The sequence below is a fragment of the Vombatus ursinus genome, unplaced genomic scaffold (genome assembly GCF_900497805.2).
Source record: "Vombatus ursinus unplaced genomic scaffold, bare-nosed wombat genome assembly UNPS02014781.1, whole genome shotgun sequence".
NCBI lineage: Eukaryota > Metazoa > Chordata > Mammalia > Diprotodontia > Vombatidae > Vombatus > Vombatus ursinus.
In genome coordinates, this window is record NW_020954559.1 from 20,418,409 (window position 1) to 20,438,891 (window position 20,483).

At 37.0% G+C, this 20,483-nt stretch overlaps 1 protein-coding gene across 3 annotated transcripts in view; it reads right to left on the reverse strand.

The window, feature by feature from the left end:
• Positions 1-20,483, reverse strand: part of LOC114046276 (cytoplasmic protein NCK2) — a 192,998-nt gene that overhangs the window by 75,190 nt on the left and 97,325 nt on the right. For 2 of the 3 annotated variants that reach the window (XM_027866563.1, XM_027866564.1), the window contains exon 3: positions 7,408-7,599. The gene's annotated coding sequence lies outside the window, so the exon portion shown is untranslated. Of the gene's footprint in view, positions 1-7,407; positions 7,600-12,986; positions 13,029-20,483 lie in introns of those variants that run through there. The other variant, XM_027866565.1, reaches the window with a different exon arrangement.

The window sequence follows — 20,483 nt, forward strand, 5'->3', positions numbered from 1 at the left end:
TTTTTCAGTCATGCCTGACACTTCATGACCCCATTTGAGAGTTTCTTGCCAAAGATACTGGAGTAGTTTGCCATTTCCTTCTCCAGCTCATTTTACAGATGAGGAAACTGAGGCAAACAGGGTTAAGTGACTTGCCCAGGGTCACACAGCTAGTAAATGTGTGAGGCCAGATCTGAATTCAAGAATATGACTCTTCCTGACTCCAAGCCCACCTACTTGCCCCAGTAACTATGGTACAGGGGCAGAAATGCTTGTAGAGAGTTTGCCAAATGAGAAAATAAGTCTTCCCATCCAGGACTAATGATAGCTGAGGAAGACTATTAGTCCCTAGAAGTTTCCAAAAGGCTACAAAACACCAGGAGAACTTTTTTAAAATGTTAAAATGCTCGTTTTGCTTTTGTTGCTATTGTTTTTTAGGTAAAGTATTAACTGAGGCCATCTAGGTGGCATAATGGATAGTGTATCAGACCTGGAGTCAGGAAGACTTGAGTTCAAATCCAGCCTCAGAAACTTACTTAGCTGGGTGACCCTGGGCAAGTCACTTAAGGTTGTTTGCCTCAGTTTCTTCATCTGTAAAATGAGCTGGAGAAGGAAATAGCAAACCATTCCAGTATCTTTGCCAAGAAAACTCCAAATGGGGTCACGAAGCCAAATACTAAAACAACTGAACAACAACAACAACAATTAACTGTTTACAGTGGGCACATAATAAATGCTTATTAATTGATTATTAAGAGGCAAACTGGTTCTCTTTACCAGTAGAAATATGATTGTAAAGCATTTTGCAAATGAAAGGGTTACATAAATAATGCTTAACTTTCCTTTTTCCTCCTCAGTGGGATAATATTTCATTTAAACAAAGCTCTTGCTGTTTCCAGACTAGAATGGGAAATTATGACATTATGGTAACTAACTTATAGTCTGAATACACATATTAAAAACTGATCTTGTATTTATGAAATAAAAGTCTAATTTACTTTACTCAGCCCACAAAACTCAAGTCATCTGACACATAATCTCTCTTGAAATATATATTAGTATCACTTTATCCCCCAGGATCCAATATTTGTCCAATGAAACATTATTTATATCATGAAAGTATAATCTAAATAACTGACAGTATACAGGTATTATAATATTACTATGTAGTAAGGCCTTAAAATTATGATGTGACCCCAACAGTAAACAGCCAAAGAATATGAACAGTTTTCCAAAGAAAAATTACGAAGTTTCAACAACCACATGAAAAAAGCGCTTCATGTCACTAATATTGCAACAACCACATGAAAAAGCACTTCATGTCACTCATAAGAAAAATGCAAATTAAAATGACTCTAAAGTTTGACCTTACACCTAGCAAATATGACCCCAAAGGGCAAACATTCAATGCTGGGGGAAAGAGAAGAAAAGAGGCTAATAAATACGCTATTTATTATGAAGCTGTAAATTAATCCAACCATTTTAGAAAACTATTTGAAATTGTGTGAGAAAAGTAATTGAGCCATTCATAAGCTTCAATCCAGCAATCCCACTATTTCCAGAGGTCAAAGACAAAAAAAAAAAAAAAAGCCCTATAAATGCTAAAATACTCACAGGTACACTTACAGTAGCTATGAATTTTGGGAGAAAGTGGATGCCAATCAACTGGGGTAATGGCTGAACAAGCTGTGGTTTATCAATGTAGTAGAATGCTACTGTATAATAAGAAAGGATGAAAATAAGAAATTCTGAGAAACATGAAATGATATATATAAAATGATGCTGAGTAAAAGATGCAGAACCAAATTAAATGAAAAGATGATTAAAAAGAAGCCAAACTCTAAGGAAGTGAAAATGCAAAAAATGAAACCTACCCTCCCCACTGTTTCACAGAAGCATGAGACCATTAAGAGACAACACTGCATATACTGTGGGACAAAGTTACTTTTTTCTGTTAACTGTATCTGTTGCTAATACTTATTTTTTGGAATAGCAGAGGACATTCAGAAATGCCTTTTATTTTTATGTAATAGTCATCAATATTATTTTTTTCTTTAAGTTACACCTTTTAAAATACTTTAAAGAAAAATGACATAAATTTGGAGAAAAATAGGAAGTCTTTTACATTAAGTGATGCAGAGTTGTGGCAGGTGAAAGATGAAATACTGAGGAAACAAAGATTTAATCTTCTTAGCATATCGATTTATTAAGCAAAACATGGCAACTGCCCAACAAATCAAGACCAGACCCCATACTTGGGGGAGACAGACTTTTATATATTACAATTAATCAAATAAGACCAATTAATTAAAAGGAAGCAACACAATATAAGGTAATCTGATTTCTAATTAGAGAAAAGGTTAGGGACTTTCCAAGTTGGGAGAGGAAAGTAAACAGGTGCAATTCCCTGAAATCAGAAAAAAAAGTGTCCCACGCCCCACAAGGGTCTGTATATAATCAAAGGAACAAGGAAACAATAAGTGATTGATCGGCACGAGGCTAGTTTTCAAATAAGACATAGGAGTTGCTTGAGACGTACAACAGTGAGAAAACTCCTTGCATCCATCTTTGGATCTGACTACGTTTTTGGTCAGCATAACCTAGGTCTTTGGTTAAAGGTCTCTAAGCAGCAAGAACAGTTGCTTAAGTCCTATCATTCCATGCTATGTCTTCTCTTAATTTTATATTAGGGTTAGGGAGTGGACCTGGGATTTCATCTGTATCACAACTCCCAGGTAGGGAAAATCCCTCTTTCCAGTACAGGTCAACACCTTGTTTGCAATCTGTACTCTTAGAATATCGCCTAGGACACCAAGAGGTTAAGTGACTTACACAGGGCCATTCAGCCAGTATACGTCAGAGGAAGGACCAGAAGTTATCTATCCACTATTGTCGGATCTACCTAGACTGGATTCTGTTTATACCTCTACTCCATCACTGTCCCTCAATGTTAACCCTCTTATGAAAAGGATTTTGCCTCCCTAGGTTTGTGTTTTATACCTCTCCCAGACTGTCATTTATTCATTCAATTAAATAACAATAATAATGACAACAATAATAATAATATTAACAAGGTGGGTAGCTAGGTGGTGCAGTGGATAGCAAGCTGGGCTTGGAGTTAAGAAGACCTGAATTCCAATTCGGTCTCAGACATTCACTAGCCATGTGACCCTGGGCAAGTCACTTACTCCTGTTTGCTCCAGTTCTTCATCTGTAAAAGGAACTGTCAAACCACTCCAGTATTTTTGCCAAGAAAACCGCAAATAGGGTCACGAAGAGTTGGACATGACTAAAACGATTCAACAATGACAACAAATGTTTGTTGTCTGACTGTAAGATCTTTGAGGACAGGGACTATCTTACCTTAACTTTGTACCTTGCCCCAGCATCTAGTAGTTAGTAGACAATTAATAGTATTCATTGAATGAATGAGTTAAGCATCTCCTTGCAATCTTTTCTGCATACTGCAAGGGTGAACTCTTATTAGTCTTGAAAAAATGTTCCAGCTAGACTTGACAAGCAAATCATAAGGTCACAGATTTAAATCTTGAAGGGATTTTAGAGGTGGTCTGGCCCAATCACCTCATTTTACAGATGCAGAAATGACAACCACAGAGGTCAAGTAACTCTCCAGAAGTGATACGGAATAGTTTTAGATTAAGTTTTCCCTCAGGGGTGAAGGAAGACGGATAGTAGTAAGATACCTATGGGTTCCCCCATGGATAGATTTTTGATAGCATGGGACCAGGGGATGCTCCTGATAGTTATGGAATGACTAAACAGTACATAACTGAATTATGTAATATCTGACATAAATCTGCAGGAGATTTTACTGGTAATTTGTTTTGGTTCTAATTCGGCTCTTTTCATTATTGCAAACTGAAAATAAATTAAGACTATGGTATGTATTTGCTTGTAGTTTTGTTTGTGTTTTTGTTTCTTTGCAAAACGTAGGAAAATCTTTGTCTTTTGTTGTGTTTAGTGTTGTTTGTAGATTCTGTTACCTTGGAAGATTTCTATGGGGGAAATGTCACCGGCCAAAAAAAACTGCTAAAAAGCTGCAAAGAGTTTAGAATGCTGAGTTTCATGCTTGAAGTTTCATACCTGAAGCAGTTGTCCCATTAAGCAAAACTAACTCTGACTTTAGGCTGTCAGTGGGAGAATAAGTGAGAAGAATCAGGAAAACAACAGATACAATGACTACAGCGACATAAAAGAAAAGAATAGTGAAAGAAAGACCAAATGATTAACTGTAGGAGTTCTAGAAAACAGATAAAGAATATACTATGGGTACAGAATAGGGCACATACTACCAAATATGACCAGGTACCAGCTGATTTTCTTAACTGTTTCAGTTCACAAAGTGCTCCCTTTCAGTTATTCCTCATAGGACAGCTATTATTTTGAGGTTCTAGGGTCCCCTTTACTATGTAGCTCCCAACGCCCCACTGGTATGCTTTCCCTGGACAGTTTTTACCATGGCTCTTAGCAAATGCGTTTACTAAGACAGGACAGTCAAAACAACTACAAAAATATTCCCCTCCATAAGCCTAAGACAGAGTCTCTGACAAATTTAAATAGGATCTTTGGGTAGAGGAAGCACAAACTCAAAGAAAGTGAAGCAAACATGTAGAGAAACATTATGTGGCCAGGGCAACTCACAACTCCTCAACTGCACAGATTTAATGTCTTTTCTCTCTTCTTAAAGAAACATCCAACTCTCTATTGTCAGAGCTAGCTCTGTGTTAAGGTCAAAGCTGACTCTCCTCTCTGTTTCCAAGGACTATGTTACTTAGAGCTACTTCTCTCTCTCCAGTCATCGCATTTCTTAATTCATGTCTACTATCTGGAACATGTGTCTCTACTACCTCAATTGTTTTTTGAATTCCCTAGAAATGACCCTCCATTTGCTGAATAGGGTGCCTCTGTTCTAGGTATATAACTCAATGCTTTGGCCAAGGAGGAGCAGGAGACGAATAACTCCCCTTTGAAACTCCACCCCAACAACATAAACACATTGTTTAACTTACCATTGGGGTTTCCACAACTGCCTTGAGATGACAAACTGCCTTATAATAATCACCCAAAGGCATGGCCATCTTCCATCAACAAATAAGATTATCCCTTCTGATTCAAGGTATTCACATTTTATAAAGGTATCACTGGGTATTAAATATTATCAGTTCCTCATCTGTGACTATATCAACATCAACAAGAGGGGGAGCCCCCTCATACTTTGTTAAAAGGGAAAATTCAATGTGGGAGTAAAGAAAGAAGAATATCATACAGAAATGATTTTGCTGCAAGAACAAAGAGTGCCACTAAAATTACAATAAAATAATAACCAAATAATAATCATAAATAATAAATGTCTGGTTAAATTATAGATAATTAAAATAAAAATTATATAAACAAGCTTTCCACAAATATATTATTAATATTTCAAATGTAATTAGTGGTTTGTAGATGATTTTTCCAATTGGGGGGAAAAGGGGAAAGTCTTTGAGTTCATTAACAAACTGAGAGAAAATCGAGAATTAGAACTGGCAAAAAGGCCACTAAGATGGCCTTTGTTTGCTGTAAGGCTGTGTTCTTGGTGACACTAGTTTATTAAAGTATAGGAATCAATAAACAGAAACCTCCCTAAGTATAAAGCCATTCCACCCGTCCTAAAATGATCCTGGCCTATATGGCAACAGGACACAAAGATGAAATGACATAATTTAATATTTACATTGTGTTCTCCTCATTACAACATGTATACATATAAATATAATACAAGGTAGGGAATGATGGGGCCAAAGGAGAGATTCAAACAAACTGCCATAGGAAATTCAGTTAGCTTGGGAGCAAGGGAGGAGGGAAGAAAGACCTCAGGAAGAATGTGCTAACTTAGCACAGCTGTTAATATAGAGCCTGAAAAAAATGGCAGAATGTGCTAACACTGTCAAAAAGGTATCATCACAAATAATACCAATAGGGAAAATAAAAATAAATAAACAAAAATAAGCAAACAAAAAACTCCAACAACTTCTACCGTTGCATAAAATCTCTGATGGTATATGCATCGCCAGTTTTCACACACCCGAATAAAGATAGAATGGAGTTTGAGAAAATCTGGACAAAGGAAAATTAAAACGCTTAAAGGAACAGAGGGACTTCCACAAAGACAAACAGAAAACATTATGCTTTTCAGTGTAGAGAGAAGAAATTCAAAGGAAGTAAAAGATACAAGTTCATTTAAGGAAATAGAGAAGAATAGGGACTTCTTCACAAATACCAGGAAGTTTAAATAGCACTTCACACTGAGGTGGAAAATGTACATAACTTATTACTTTCTCTCCCCAAAAGGGTAATAGCAAAAAAATGTTAACTAGGCAAAACAGCTTAAGAATATTAACTAGTTGAGGACAGGTTCAAAAAAATTCACTTGAGATATTCATAATGGGATATTAAAAGAAGCTAGGAATAAATATGCCTTCCCATAAAACGTTAGTTGGTGTCCCTGTCAAGGAATGATTTATTAGAGAAATCACCATTGGTCTGACCACTGTGGAATTTCTAACATTCCAATATAAATGTTCAAGAATCCAATGAATTTTCAGCAAATTCAGGTACCAGCTAATAATGAAAATGCAACTGTAAAACCTTAACAAGTCAATGCTTTTAGCCTAAAAAAAAAAGTGTTCATGAAATATTTTTATGAATACCAAGATAATACTTAAGATAAGGCAGTTTCTTCAATCTACAAGAGGAATTCAGAACATACTGGTTAAATCTCTCTACAATTAATTCCTAGGGACTACTCACATTCTTTTGCTTTCCCTAAATATGAATCTTATCTAGTATAACTTGATATAGTAATCATAGGTGCTTAATACTGGTTGCAGAATATAAGAAATGTCAGTCATTGGCTGAGGCTAATAAATCCTTTTGTTAGAGGAAGATGCTTCTCATAATATCTGTTACAACAAGTACGCTCTATGACCTCCAGAAGTCTTTGGCCACATTCAATTCACAACATAAATATTGTTGACACACGGAGGTAGGGGTCTTTGTGGACAAAGCAAAAAGAAATGTGATGGGTACACAGTCTCTACAACAAAAAGGAAGAATGCCATTGAAATGACAAGTTGTCATTTAAATATAAAAGAAATTAAAACTTATCAGTATTTGACTTGGAAAAGAAGACTTAACCTCTATCATTTCATCTACTTTAGCATATGCAAAGAAACAATTAGTTCAACAAGAAAAATAATTCTATCTTAAACCAGGCCTTTTGAAAAGTTAAATCTGAATTAACTCAGCAGCTAGGAATCTGAATATAACATATTTACAGTCTAAACTCTATGTTGAAAAAGTAAAAAACAGCCCTATTCAATACCTTAGCAAGACCTATTTAAGCTTTTGAAGCATAATTTGACTTACCTTTGGCACACAGTTACAAGACGTGACTGATAAAACGAGGTACTACTCTTTAATAAAATAACTATCAGAAGATGATGTTTCAGAAGTTACAAAGCTGTAGAACTGTCTTCAGTTTTCACCTCCAGGAGAAAGTTTCACAGATGCTTCTAATCCAGAATATTTGTATTATGTGGTATAATAGCAGCACAAAATCTATTTAAAAGAAAAAGAAAAAAATAATCAGAACCAATGAGATATTTGGTGGTATTCCAGTAGTTATTCTGAAAGTTAACTGGTTTAATGGATGAATTTGACTTCCTTCCCCTCGCAACCAAAAAATAACAACCTTATGATAGTCTGTTTCAGATTCCATTCTAATTTCTCTATTTTTTCCACTAAAGCCTAACTGATACCCTTATCCTGGCATGAGAGTGACTTGTTTTTCAATAGTTATGCCACTGGAACAAATACTCTGGTGGGTGTTCCTAAAATGGAAAGGCTTAAAATAGTGATATTTAAATTATCAATGAATCAACAAGGTTTATTATGAAGCACATACTATATGCTAAGCACTAGAGACAGAAGTACAAAGAATAAAACAATCTCCACCCATGATGAGCTTACATTAAAAAGGAAAGATGAGTACATATAAAAATATACATGGCACAGAATTTGTATACACACAGCAAACAGTTAAATGCAAAGTAGTTGGGGGGGAATTAGCAAAGTTTTCATGCAGAAGATGCCTGGGCTACATCTTAAAAGAAAGAGAGGTACTCCATCTGGGACAGCCTTACAATGACTGAGATGGAAGATGGAGAGTCATGTGAGGAAGACGACTGAAGGGTGGTTTGCCAGCACTGCTGAGAGTAAGGAGGGTTAAAATAAGGACAGAAACTAGGTTGGGTCAGAGAAGTTTGTATTTTATCCTGGGGCAATAGAGGCCACCAGAGTTCATTGAACAGGTGAGGGAGATCATTAGATCTGTGCTCACTTTGGTGGCTGCATACAGGATAGACTGAAACAATGAGAATCTTTGGACAAGGCCACCAATTGGGAAGAGGTTGTAATAATGTAGGAAAGAGGGGATGAAGGCCTAAAATAAAGTGGTAGCTATGTGAGTAGAGAGAAAAGAACAGCTATGAGAGGCAGTCTAAGTGTAGAAAAGGCAAGATTTGACAACTAGATTGGATATGCAGGGTAAGGGACAGTGAGGGGTCTGACAGTTTGGAGATGCAGCAGTGAAATGCTTCTTACCAATAAAGAAGGTCCTGAGAGAAGAGGGCCTAGGATGGAGCTTTGGTAAATACCTACAGTTGGATGGCATAATAAGCATAATAAACTAGCAAAGGAGACTGAAAAAGAATGACCAGACAGACAGGAGAAGAACCAGGAAAAAATGGTGTCTTAAGAAACCAAAACAGTGAGCATTTCCAGGAGGAGAGCCTGGTCAACAGCTTCAAATGCAGAAGAGATCAAGAATGAAGACTGAGCCAAGAACATCCAATATGGCAGGTAAGAAACTACTGCTATCATTGAAATAAGGAAGTTCACTTAATGAAGAGAGCAGAACCAAGGGAACACTGTACATAATAACAGCCACGTTGTGCAATGACTAATATTGATAAACTTAACCCTTCCCAGCAAAACAAGGATCTAAGACATCTCCAAAGGCCTTGTGATGGAAAATGCTATCCACATCCGAAGAAAGAACTGTGGAATTTGAATGCAGATCGAAATATACTGTTTGCTATTTTTTTTTCTCTTCTGTTGAGTTTTGTTTCCTCTTTCTGGTGGTTCCTCCTATTGGTTCTAATTTTTACTTACAACATCCCTAATCTGAAAATGTGTTTAATAAGAATGTATATATATAGCCTAAATCAGATTTGCGCCGTCTTGGGGAGGGTGGTGGGGAGGAAGGGGGAGAAAAATTTTAAACTCAAAAGCATATGGAAGTGATTGTTGATAAATCAAAATAAATTAAAAAAAAATACCTTCTAGTGCCAAGGGGGAAAAAAGAAAAAAGAAGGTTCACTTAAGTGATAAGGTCACAAACCAGACTTCAAAGGGTTGAGGGAATGAAGGCAATGAAGGTAGATAGCTTTTTTTTTCTAGGAATCTGGATGAGAAAGGAAAAGAAATACACTCTAAGAGTTTGAAGTAACAGGAGGGTCTAGGGAAGGGATTTTTTTTTTTTAAAGGATGGGAGAGACTCGGGAATGTTTGGCCAGAGAAGGACTATAGTTATGTAAGAGCTAATCTGTTACATTTGGAGAAGCTCACAATCAGAAGGCTAACCAATCATAGTGCCTATTATGTGCCAGGCCCTGTGCTAGATGCTGGGGATACAAAAAGTAGCAAAAGACAGCACCTGAACTCAAGGAGCTTACAGTCTAACGAATGAGGGAGACATGACAAGACAGAATCATACAAAGTAAGCTGTATACAGGATAAATGTTGTTGTTCATCCTTTGTTCTTAAAAAGAACCAATGACATCAAGAGGGTGATGTCTTGACTTGCAAGTGAATTGGATTTAAGTGACAAAGTCATAAGTCTCACTCTCTCCTCCAGGGTTACCAGGAGTCCAGTAGTAAGACATAGATCAGGACAACTGGCTATGGCCCCAGATGCAAAGGGGAACCACAGCCTTTTTAAGTAAAGGTCTTTCCCAGGTCTCAGTTTGTCTGAGGCAACACCCATTCAATAATTAAAGGATAGTTAATAATCAAGGCTAAAGATGGACTAGTTTGCCTTCACCAAAGAATCAACCTGGGAGGGGAAGAACCTCCAAGTTTCTGGCCAGAAGAAAACAACAGTTACTATTTACACTGACTCTTTTAGTCCCCTTCTTACTAGACTTCATGGGGATGCAGTCAAGAGATCAGCAAAACGCCCCACTGGGGATATCTTCCTCTCTCTTGGCTTCCATGACACCATACTCCCTAGGTTTTTCTGGCTGTCTATCCATTCTTCTCTGTCCCTTGGGGATTAAAGTTTGGGATCTAGTTCAAGACTCTTCACTCTCTCTACTTTGTCTCCCATGGAAATTTCATTCACTCCCTTGACTCCTTAACAAAGGGAAGGCACTAGAATTAGGAGGAGTTGAGGAGGGTTTCCTCTAGAAGGTGAGATTTTAGTTGGGATTTAAGGAAGCTATCAGTTGATAAACCTTTTGGGTCAAAGGAAGTTACTGGCTAGGCTATTCAGCAAGGGAGGTTTTAGAATCTGTGCTGGTTTAAGTATGTGTGTATATATATATACGAAATCACAAATTCTTGAAGCATTAAAATATCTTTCGATTGATTCCTTACACCCCTCCCTATGTACCCCACCCCCAAGTTCCTGCTTTATAGCAGAGATCCCAAGATATTTAACCACATATTTCTGTGTGAAGGATATATAAGAGGAAAAGATATGAGTAAAATTCAGGGAATGGGTTTCTCCTCCCTCACCCCAACCAACATACACACTCTTTCAACATTTGTAATGTAAAGGGAAAGAGGTTAGTAATCTAGTGAGAAAGCCCACATGATGAAGTGTCAAATGCATAGTCCTATTTTAAATACCAATATAGAATTTACTGAGGGACCTTGGGTACAAGACACTCTACTGAAAAGAGCTACCACTAGAAAGTGTCACAGTGGATAGAGTGCTGGACCTGGAGTCAAGAAGATTCATCTTCCTGAACTTACCTCAGAAACTTACCAGCCGTATGATCTTGGGCAACTCACTGTTAAGGACTTTAAAGGGTCGCTTGAACTTGTCTTTTTGAGTTGCCATATTTTCCAGAAACACTGGGCCCAGGGCATGCAGGAGGCCCTAAATGGCCCTAAACTCTCCCCCTGAGCTGACAATAACATGTTTTGCAACCCAAGCTGGACTCCCTGTGTGTCCCTGGGAGTCTAGACAGGCGCCAGTCAGTCTTCACCAGCCTGAGAAACTGCTTGTACGGCAGGTACCCATGTAGATAAACAGCCCATCCTATCTTCACAGTCTAGCAGTTCCCAAGGGAAAAGAATGTGGCTTTTGCCATCACCTTGTTCCTCCCTTTTGGGAGGGGTTTTGTCCTTCTCCCACCTTTATCGCACCTTTCCCCCTCCCATACCACACCCCTTTAGCGGGAGATTTCAGGTATCTTCTTCCTTTGTCCTGCTGTTATAAAAATGAAAACTTCTGTATAGACTGTGAACTCTTTGAGTTCCACATTCATGTTCATTTCTCTTGCAATAAAACTAGTTTTCAAGTAAGTTTCGTGAAGTTGTGATTGTCTGCTGACATCACTTAACCCTGTTTGCCTCAGTTTCCTCATCTGTAAAATGAGCTGGAGAAGGAAATGGCAAACCACTCTGGTATCTTTGCCAAGAAAACCTCAAATGGGGTCGTGAAGAATCAGACACACTGAAAACACCTGAACAACAACTAGAAAATGATTTGGAGATAACATTTCAGAAATACAAAGAAGTCCAATGAAATACAAAGAAGTCCAATAAAGACAATCAAATCTGACAAAAAGTCTTTGCTAACCAAATGAAGATTATAGTGTATAATGTATTCACCATACCTGAGTAAATATTTTCAGTCTTTTAATAATATTTTACAAGGGACCCTGAAGCCCACTAAGGCCTATACAGTTCACAGACATTTTTAATTACAGCCCTTACCCCGAGGGGAAAGATCAATTAATTCATTACCATCATAATTGTAACCCAAAGTGTTAACACTGACACAGAAATATCTAGTTACATTCCAGCCAGAGAAGAAGAATTATTCAAATAATAATTTAATCAAATTTCCCTTTAAAAAGTAAATATGAGTTGATTCAGATGAAAGAGCCTATTGGGTTTTTTAAAAGCACATTTTCAGATGGTGGTCTTGCTTGTCCAACTGTGCACAGCACTAGCTCCAGAGACACTATTCAGGAAAAATAATGATCCAACAATGGAAGCATTTAAAGTATTAGATATGAAAAAGAATTCTTGACAGAGCCATTTCAGACTGTTCTGTTAAATGTTAACAATGAACTGATAGCCCTCTAAAAGGGTCAGCAGGTCCTGGTCAAGAGTTTTCATTCACTGCTGGATTCACTCACTCCTCTCCCTTGGCGTTCTCAACCCGGTGTTCCCTTCGGGTTCTGAGGCTATTGTCAGTTGTCAGCACAATAGAGCAGAATATTAATGAAATAAGCTGCTCATTGGATTTATACTAAAATGCTCACTTGCCTGCTGACAGATTTTACTAGCGAGGCCTATTCTTGGGGAAAGGAAGGGAGTAAGCATTTATATAGAGTCTACTATTACTGTGCCAGGTGGAAGTACCTTTCAAAATTATTATTTCATTTGATCCTCAACCACCCTGTGAGACAGAAGTTACTATTATCCCCATTTTATAGTTGATGAAACTGAGGCAAACAGAGGTTAAGTAATTTGTCCAGAGCTAGTAAGTGTCCGAGGCTAGATTTGAAGTCATGTCTTCTTAATATCCTTGAGACAGATAGGTGGCGGATAGACTGCTGGGCCTGGAGTCTGGAAGATTCATCTTCCTGAGGTCATATCTAGCATCAGACACTTACTAGCTGTGTGACCCTGGGCAAGTCACTTACCTTTGTTCGCTTCAGTTTCATCATCCGTGAAATGAGGTGGAGAAGGAAAGAGCAAATAACTCCAGTATCTCTGCGAAGAAAACCCCAAATGGGGTCACAGAATTAGACACGGCTGCACAAGCACTTCCTGATCCAAAGTACAGTACTCTATCCACTGGACCACCTAGGTGCCTCAAGGAAATGGCCAATATTTCACTTTGCCAATGCATGCTTTTCAATTTTTGCCCCTATTTGCAAGTCCATTTCTACACTCCAAAGTGATATGTCAATATAGGAACTTAATATAGTCCTATTGGACTTTTTAAATTGAAAATAAATAAAAACTAAAATTGTGAGCAGAAGGGAACATAAAATTTGAACCCAGAAAGTAATGTCAATGCAACTGATCACTATTTTTGCTTCTAGCAAGTCAACTTAAGGGTTACTAGCAGCCATCTGGGAAGTACATTTTTAAAAGGGCATCCTGAAATGGGTTTTTTTTCCTGAAAGAAGTAGCGTCATGGCAGTTTGCCAATCTATTTTACCAGCAATCTTATATAAAATCTCATAGAAATTCATACAGTGAACATCAAAATATTTTTCTTTTTAGATTTAAAGGAAATATGCCCACAGCTTACTTTTAGCTTGAAGTTATTAGCACATATAAACTTTCTGTTAAAAATTATCATTTCAATTTCGGCCATAATTAGAGCATACACTCTAAATGCAACAAAGGAAAGAAAGCACACACTTCTAAGAATAACAATCGCATCAAGCAACAGGACAAATACTACCAGGCACAAGGTCACTGAAACTAAAAACTATGATTAACCAAAGAGTATAATTCATTTTAAGTTTTTCAGAAAACAATGAACAGAAACATATATAGGAAAATATTCTCCAATTAAAAAAAAGTTTCACCACTAATTCAATGTACAGTTTTCTTTACGAAAAAAATAACTTTAATATAAAATTAATAATAAATTTATTTTCCCCCCAATTTACTTAGATCTTTATTAAAGGTAATTTTCAGTTAAAAACCATTTTGGAATGACTGCTTGAATTATTTGTTAAGCTAGAATTTTCTTGTATCCAAATAGGAACTGAGTCAGCTGATATTTTGTAATTGTTTATAAAAATCTGCTGTCCATGCATCCATGTCTTTTAATGTCGTTGTGAAAAACTCTGAAAATCTATTCTGAAGAGGCAGCATGGCATAGTGGAGAAAGCGCTGGGCTAAGGAAGTCCAGGGAGACTTGGGTTCAAATTCTGACTGCTATTGGCTGTGAGACCCTGGTCAAGTTACTTGATGTCTCAGGTAACTTTACTATAAAACTGCAGAGCCAGGGCCTAACCTGCATAGAGAGAGGGAAGTTCATCACAGAGAATTCCCCATCGTAAATAAATCACAGATCCATTCCAATGAAAAATTCATTCTAAGATTAAATGCCTTTCACAACTATGGCTGAGGAAAGTGGTGGAAAGGGGGACACGGAGAGGAACAGAGAAAATTCTTAACCATGGGGCAGCTAGGTGGTGCAGTGGATAGAGCTCTAGCCTTGGAGTCAGGAGACCTGAGTTCAAATCTGGCCTCAGACACTTGACACTTACTAGCTGTGTGACCCTGGGCCAAGTCACTTAACCCCTTTGCCTAGTGAAAAAGCAAACAAAGAAAAAAAATGCTTAACCAAGCAAAGGATAGAAAAGATCATAAAAGGTAAGAGAAAAGATTTTACAAAATAAAATTTTAAAACTTTTGCACAAACTTAATGCAGATAATTAGAAGAGAAAAGGTAGTGTTAGAAAATATTTGCATCAAATACAACTGATAAAATTCTGATAACCAAAACACACAAGAACTTGAACCAAACACCCAACGGGCAAGTAGTCAAAGGATATGAATGATTCTTCAAAAGAAGAAATGCAAAGTACAAATGAACAAATGAAAATACATTCCATATCACTGAATTACTAGTGAAAGAGAAACGCAAATTAAAAACACTAGGTACCACTTATCATGCAAATTGGGGGAGATGAGAAAAGATGGGGACTGTCAACGCTGAAGAATGTTTTTCCTACTTCTTCCCACCAGGGACAAGAGGAATAAGCCAAACTCTTCTTCCACAGGGTGGTTAGATAGCACAGTGAACACAGCTTGGGCCTAGAGTAAGGAAGACCCGAGTTCAAATTTGGCTTCAGACACTTATTAGCTGTGCGACCCTGAACAAGTCACTTTACCTCTTTTTGCCTCAATTTCCTCATCTGTAAAATGGGGAGAAAAATAGCACCTACCTCCCAGGGTTGTTGTGATAATAATGAAATGTGAAAATAATTGTAAAGCACATGGGATGGTGCCCAGCACACAGTAAGCACTACATAAATGTTCGCTATTATTATTAGCTATTATTATCATATACAGCCCACACCCCAAACATCTATTCTCAGTAATTTTTAAATGGAAACAACTTGACCAAAAATCTGTCACAGAATTTTGAGACCATTAAAACAGTTTAATGTGGGGGGGAAAAACTTAACATCTCTGGTTTGTCTAGCTCATCCTTATATACTAGGGGATCCGGTTTGCTTACTATCCCAGCAGTCCCAGTGATGTGTTCTATTTTGTATTTCCTAAAACATACCTCCCTCCCAAATGTGGTGATGTAGTTATTACTAACTTCCCTTGGGTAACTGAATCTCTCTTAATGCAATCTAAAATTTCATTAGGCTTTTTGACTGCACGTCATACTTCTGACTCATACTGAACTTGAAGTCTACTAAAATTTTCTCCCCCCAGAGGCCTAGCTAGCCTCACTCTTCTCCATCTTTTACTTGTACCAGAGATTTCTTGTTTTTATTTGAATATATTTTATTTATTTCATTAGATATTTCCTAATTACATGTGAAGTTTTTAATATTCTTTTTTTTAAATTTTGAGTTACAAGTTCTCTCCACCCCTCGAGAAGGCAAGCAATATATTAATTACACATGTGTAGTCATGAAAAACATTTCCATATTAGGCATGTTACAAAAGAAAACACACACACAAACAAACAAAAATAAAGTAACCTTAAAAAGCGTGCTTCAACTTATACTCAGAGTTTATCAGTTTTGTTTCTGGAATTGGATGGTAATTTTCATTGAGGGTCCTTTGGAATTGTCTTGGATCATCGCCTTGATCAGAGTAGCTAAGTCTTTCACAACTGACCATCCTTAGATTACTGCTGGTGCTGTCTACAATGTTCTACTGGTTATATGCATTTCACTTTTCATCAGCTCATATAAATCTTCCCAGGCTTTTCTGAAACCATGCCCTTTGTCATTACTTTCAGAACTGTAGTATTCCATCACAATCATATACCACAACTTGTCAACCATTCTCCAACTGACAGGCATGCCCTCAATTTCCAACTCACTGCCACCACAAAAAGAGCTGCTATAAATATTTTTGTACAAATAGATCCTTTTGCCTTTTCTTTGATCTGTTTTAGATACAAACCTAGTAGTGGGTCAAAGGATATGCATAGTTTTAGTCCTTTTGACATAGTTCCAAACTGTTCATCAGAATGGTTGGACCAGTTCACAGTTCCACTAACAGTGCATTAAGTGCCCAGTTTTTCCACATTCCCTTCCAGCACTTGTCTTTTTCCTTTCCTGTCAGGTAAGCTAATCTGATAGATGTGAGTTGGTATCTCAGAGTTGTTTTAATTTGCATTTCTCTAATCAGTAGTTTTTTCATGTGACTATTAATAGCTTTGATTTCTTCTGAAAACTGTTCATATTCTTGGAGACCACTTACCAAATGGGGAATGAAATATTTTTATAAATTTGGCTCAATTCCCTATATATTTGAGAAATGAAGTCTTTATCAGAGAAACTTGCTATAAAACTTTCCCCCAGTTTCCTGTTTTCCTTTTAATTTTGGCTGCATTAGTTTTGTTCCTACAAAGACTTTTAAATTTCATATAATCAAAATTATCCACTTTACTTCCTGTGATCTTCTCTATTTCTTGTTTGGTCATAAACTCTTTCCCTATCCAAACATCTGACATTTTTGTACCAGGGATTTATTTTTTTATCACAAATGTGCATCTTTATATTTACATTAGGCAGTTAGTGCAGTGGATAGAGCACAAGACCTGGGGTTCAAATTCAGCCTCAGACACTGAGTAGTTGTGTGACCCTTGACAAGTCACTTAACTTCTATCTGCCTCAATTTCCTCTTCTATAAAATGGACTTAGTAACAGTACCTATCTCCCAGGATTGTTGTGAGGATCAAATAAAATGTTTTAAAAGTGTTTTACAAATCCTAAAATGTCATATAGATGCTACTTATTAGTACTATTAAGTGGCATCTACATGACATTTTAGGATTCCTATTAAGTATTCTTTTAAATTTAGATTATTATTGGTCTGTTAGCTACCCTCCTAGCTTCATATCATCCACAAATCTAATTAGCATGCCATCTAAGCCTGGAGTATTTGACAGCAGGCATAAACTAACTGAGATGATCCTTAGAGACTGGCTAAAATTTTTCACATGATTAAATACTCTGCACTTTTTCTGGCTTATAATCATTCACTGAAAAGCAGAATTAGGTGATGGTCAGTTTGTCCTGGCAGAGTATATGTAAAAACAAAATCTGTATCCATCAATAGTCTGATGCTTTCCTGGCTTGTCATCCTTACTACAAATATTTCTGTACCAATGCCTCTTTTAGATATTAAAGAAATCTACAGAGACAAGAAAAGTTGGAGTATTAACAACTAAGACTCTGACAATGAACCTATTTAGATTACCAAATCCCAAACACATGAGATGATAGCTATCTCCAGTGAGTTTACTGCTAATGATCCTAAAATATTCCCTAAATTAAAAAAAATGTTCAATGGGTCCACAAAAATTATAAAGTGTTCAACAACAACAAAAACTCCCAATTGGGAAAAAATAAATCAAACTCTTAAATCTTTCAAGTGACAAGATGACGAACTAAAACAATTCCTGCATCTACACTAGTTTCTGTAAAACCAGGGAGGAAAAGAATATTGTGGTAAAGCATCTAATAAAAAGCAAGCTACAACATCCAGCATTATTCCCTATTAAAAACATTTATTAAAAGCAAATATGTGGCGACAAATACCTGCAGTCCCTGTTGCTGAGATGGCTGAGGCGGGTGGATCCCTTGAGTTTAGAAGTAGAGCTAAGAAGCCTGGCACCAATATGGTGAGCCACCAGGCTTCCCCAGGAGATGTGAACCCAACCAGGTTGGTAAATTGCAACAGGTTAAAATTCCAATGCTGATCTGCAGCTGGATTTGACTGTACTTGGGGGGGGGGCAGAGCAAGGGAGTGAAGAAAATTGAGGGTGAGGGAAAAGGGAAGAAAAAGGAGAGAGGGGGAAGAGGATGATAGGGACGGATAAAGAGAAAGAAAGGGGATGATGGCAGAAGGAGAAGGAAAAGGGAGTGGTGGAGAAAGAGAAGGCACATGGATAGAGTGCTGGGTCTGGAATCAGGAAGACTCCTCTTCCTGAGTTCAACTCTGGCCTTACTAACCCTGTGACCCTGGACAAGTCACTTAACCCTGTTTGCCTCAGTTTCTCATCTATAAAATGAGCTGAAAAAGGAAATGGCAAACCATTCCAATATTTTGCGAAGAAGACCCCAAAAGGAGTGAAGTAGAGCGGGGCACTATTGAAATGACTGAACAACAACAACAAAAGACAGACGAAGAGAGGAAGGATGAGAAGGGAAGGTAAGAGAAGTGGAGGGAGTGCAAATAATCAAATCATTTTCATGATGAAAGTTATAACACATTCAAAATAAAACTGATCCAAAACAGAATTTTTTAAAAAATTAGCCTTATGTGTCTTGGTACATTTTAGAATAGGCTTTTTTTAAAAATCACTTTTAAAGATTTAATGCATGGGTTTTATAAAACCATTGCTTCAATACATTAAAATTTTCTTTTATAAGTTTCATAATCTACTAGGGCACAGAAATGAAGAAGTCACTAAAGGACACCTGAAACTAAGTAGTTTCTATTTTAACAATCCTCAGGGTTGCATTATACCTTGCTCGGCGAGTTTTGTTATTATTGATGCTGTTGAGAGGAAAGAAGACGCTGGAGGAGGGTAAGAAGTGATCAAATAAAAAATTACTCTAATGCCTGCCAAGCTGTCTGTGAATATTTCTACTCTTTAAGATGAACATTAACATAACCCAACATATTTAGAAAAAAATTATACACAAAGGTTAAGTAATACCTCTATTCAAAGAGAAGATACATTGCAGCAACATGCTTTGCTGAAAGAAATTTCACCATAAAAGGTAGAAGAAATTTAATTATTAGATACAGGAAATAATATAGAAGACACAAGATTGCATTGCAACATCTGTGAAACTATGCTACATAAATGACATTAGGTAAGAAAACAAAATGTGAATCTTCATATTTCATAAGTACCAGCTCAACCTTATAAAATGTTAACACAACTTAAAAAATCTACTGTACATCAAGACTAAAATACTACATCCATAAAGCAGGTTTTCCTCACTGTGGGTATAGCATTGGACCTGAAGTTAAGAAGATCAGAGTTCAAATTTGGCCTCAGATGCTTACTCGTTCTGTGTCCCCGAGCAATTCATTTAATCTGTTTGCCTCAGTTTCCTCATCTGTAAAACAAGGATAATAACAGCACCTATCTTCCCAAGGTTTTTTTGTGAGGATCAAATGAGATAATATTTCTTAAAGTGCTTAGCATAGCTCTATAAGTAAGCACTATATTAATGTTAGCTTCTATGACAGCAAACTACTACTACTACCTGGTTTGGTTTTTTTTTTGTGTGTGTGTGTGTGTGTGTGTGTATGGTTTTGTTTTTGTTTTGTTTTGTTTTTTTGCATTAGCCAGAGTTGTGGTGCAATTATATATTTAATCTTGCCTTGGGGCCAGAAGTCATACAGACAGATGCATGGCTCTTACAGATGCCAACTGACAGCTGTCACAAAAGTTTTACCTTCACCTGACTTATTTCCATCCCAACTCAAGGCTATACAAAAAAGTCATTTTTATAACATTGCTTAAGTTTATTTACTAACTACCCTAACATGATGTCACTACTTTTCTAAACTTTAAAAAAATCAGAATGTTTCATTTCAATAATATCTGACAATTATATGGTATTTTAAAACTGGCAAAACACTAAATTACATCGTTTGATCCTCACAAAAACCCTATATAAGTTAGATACTGTAGGTATTGTCATCACATTTTTCAGTAATTGAAGTGTAATGACTTAGGGGGTCTCTACTCATTCTCCATTTTCTTTTTTTTTTTGAAGTCCAGGTCTACTCCAGAGAAGAAAGGAGGGGGAGAGAGAGACAGAGACGGACAGAAACAGAGACAGAGAGAGAGACACACACACACAGAGAGACAGAGAGACAAAGAGAGAGCACACCGTTAACTTAAAAACCTCGTAGGGTTCTTACTGAGCAGTCAAAGTGGTTAACTGGCTCGTGTT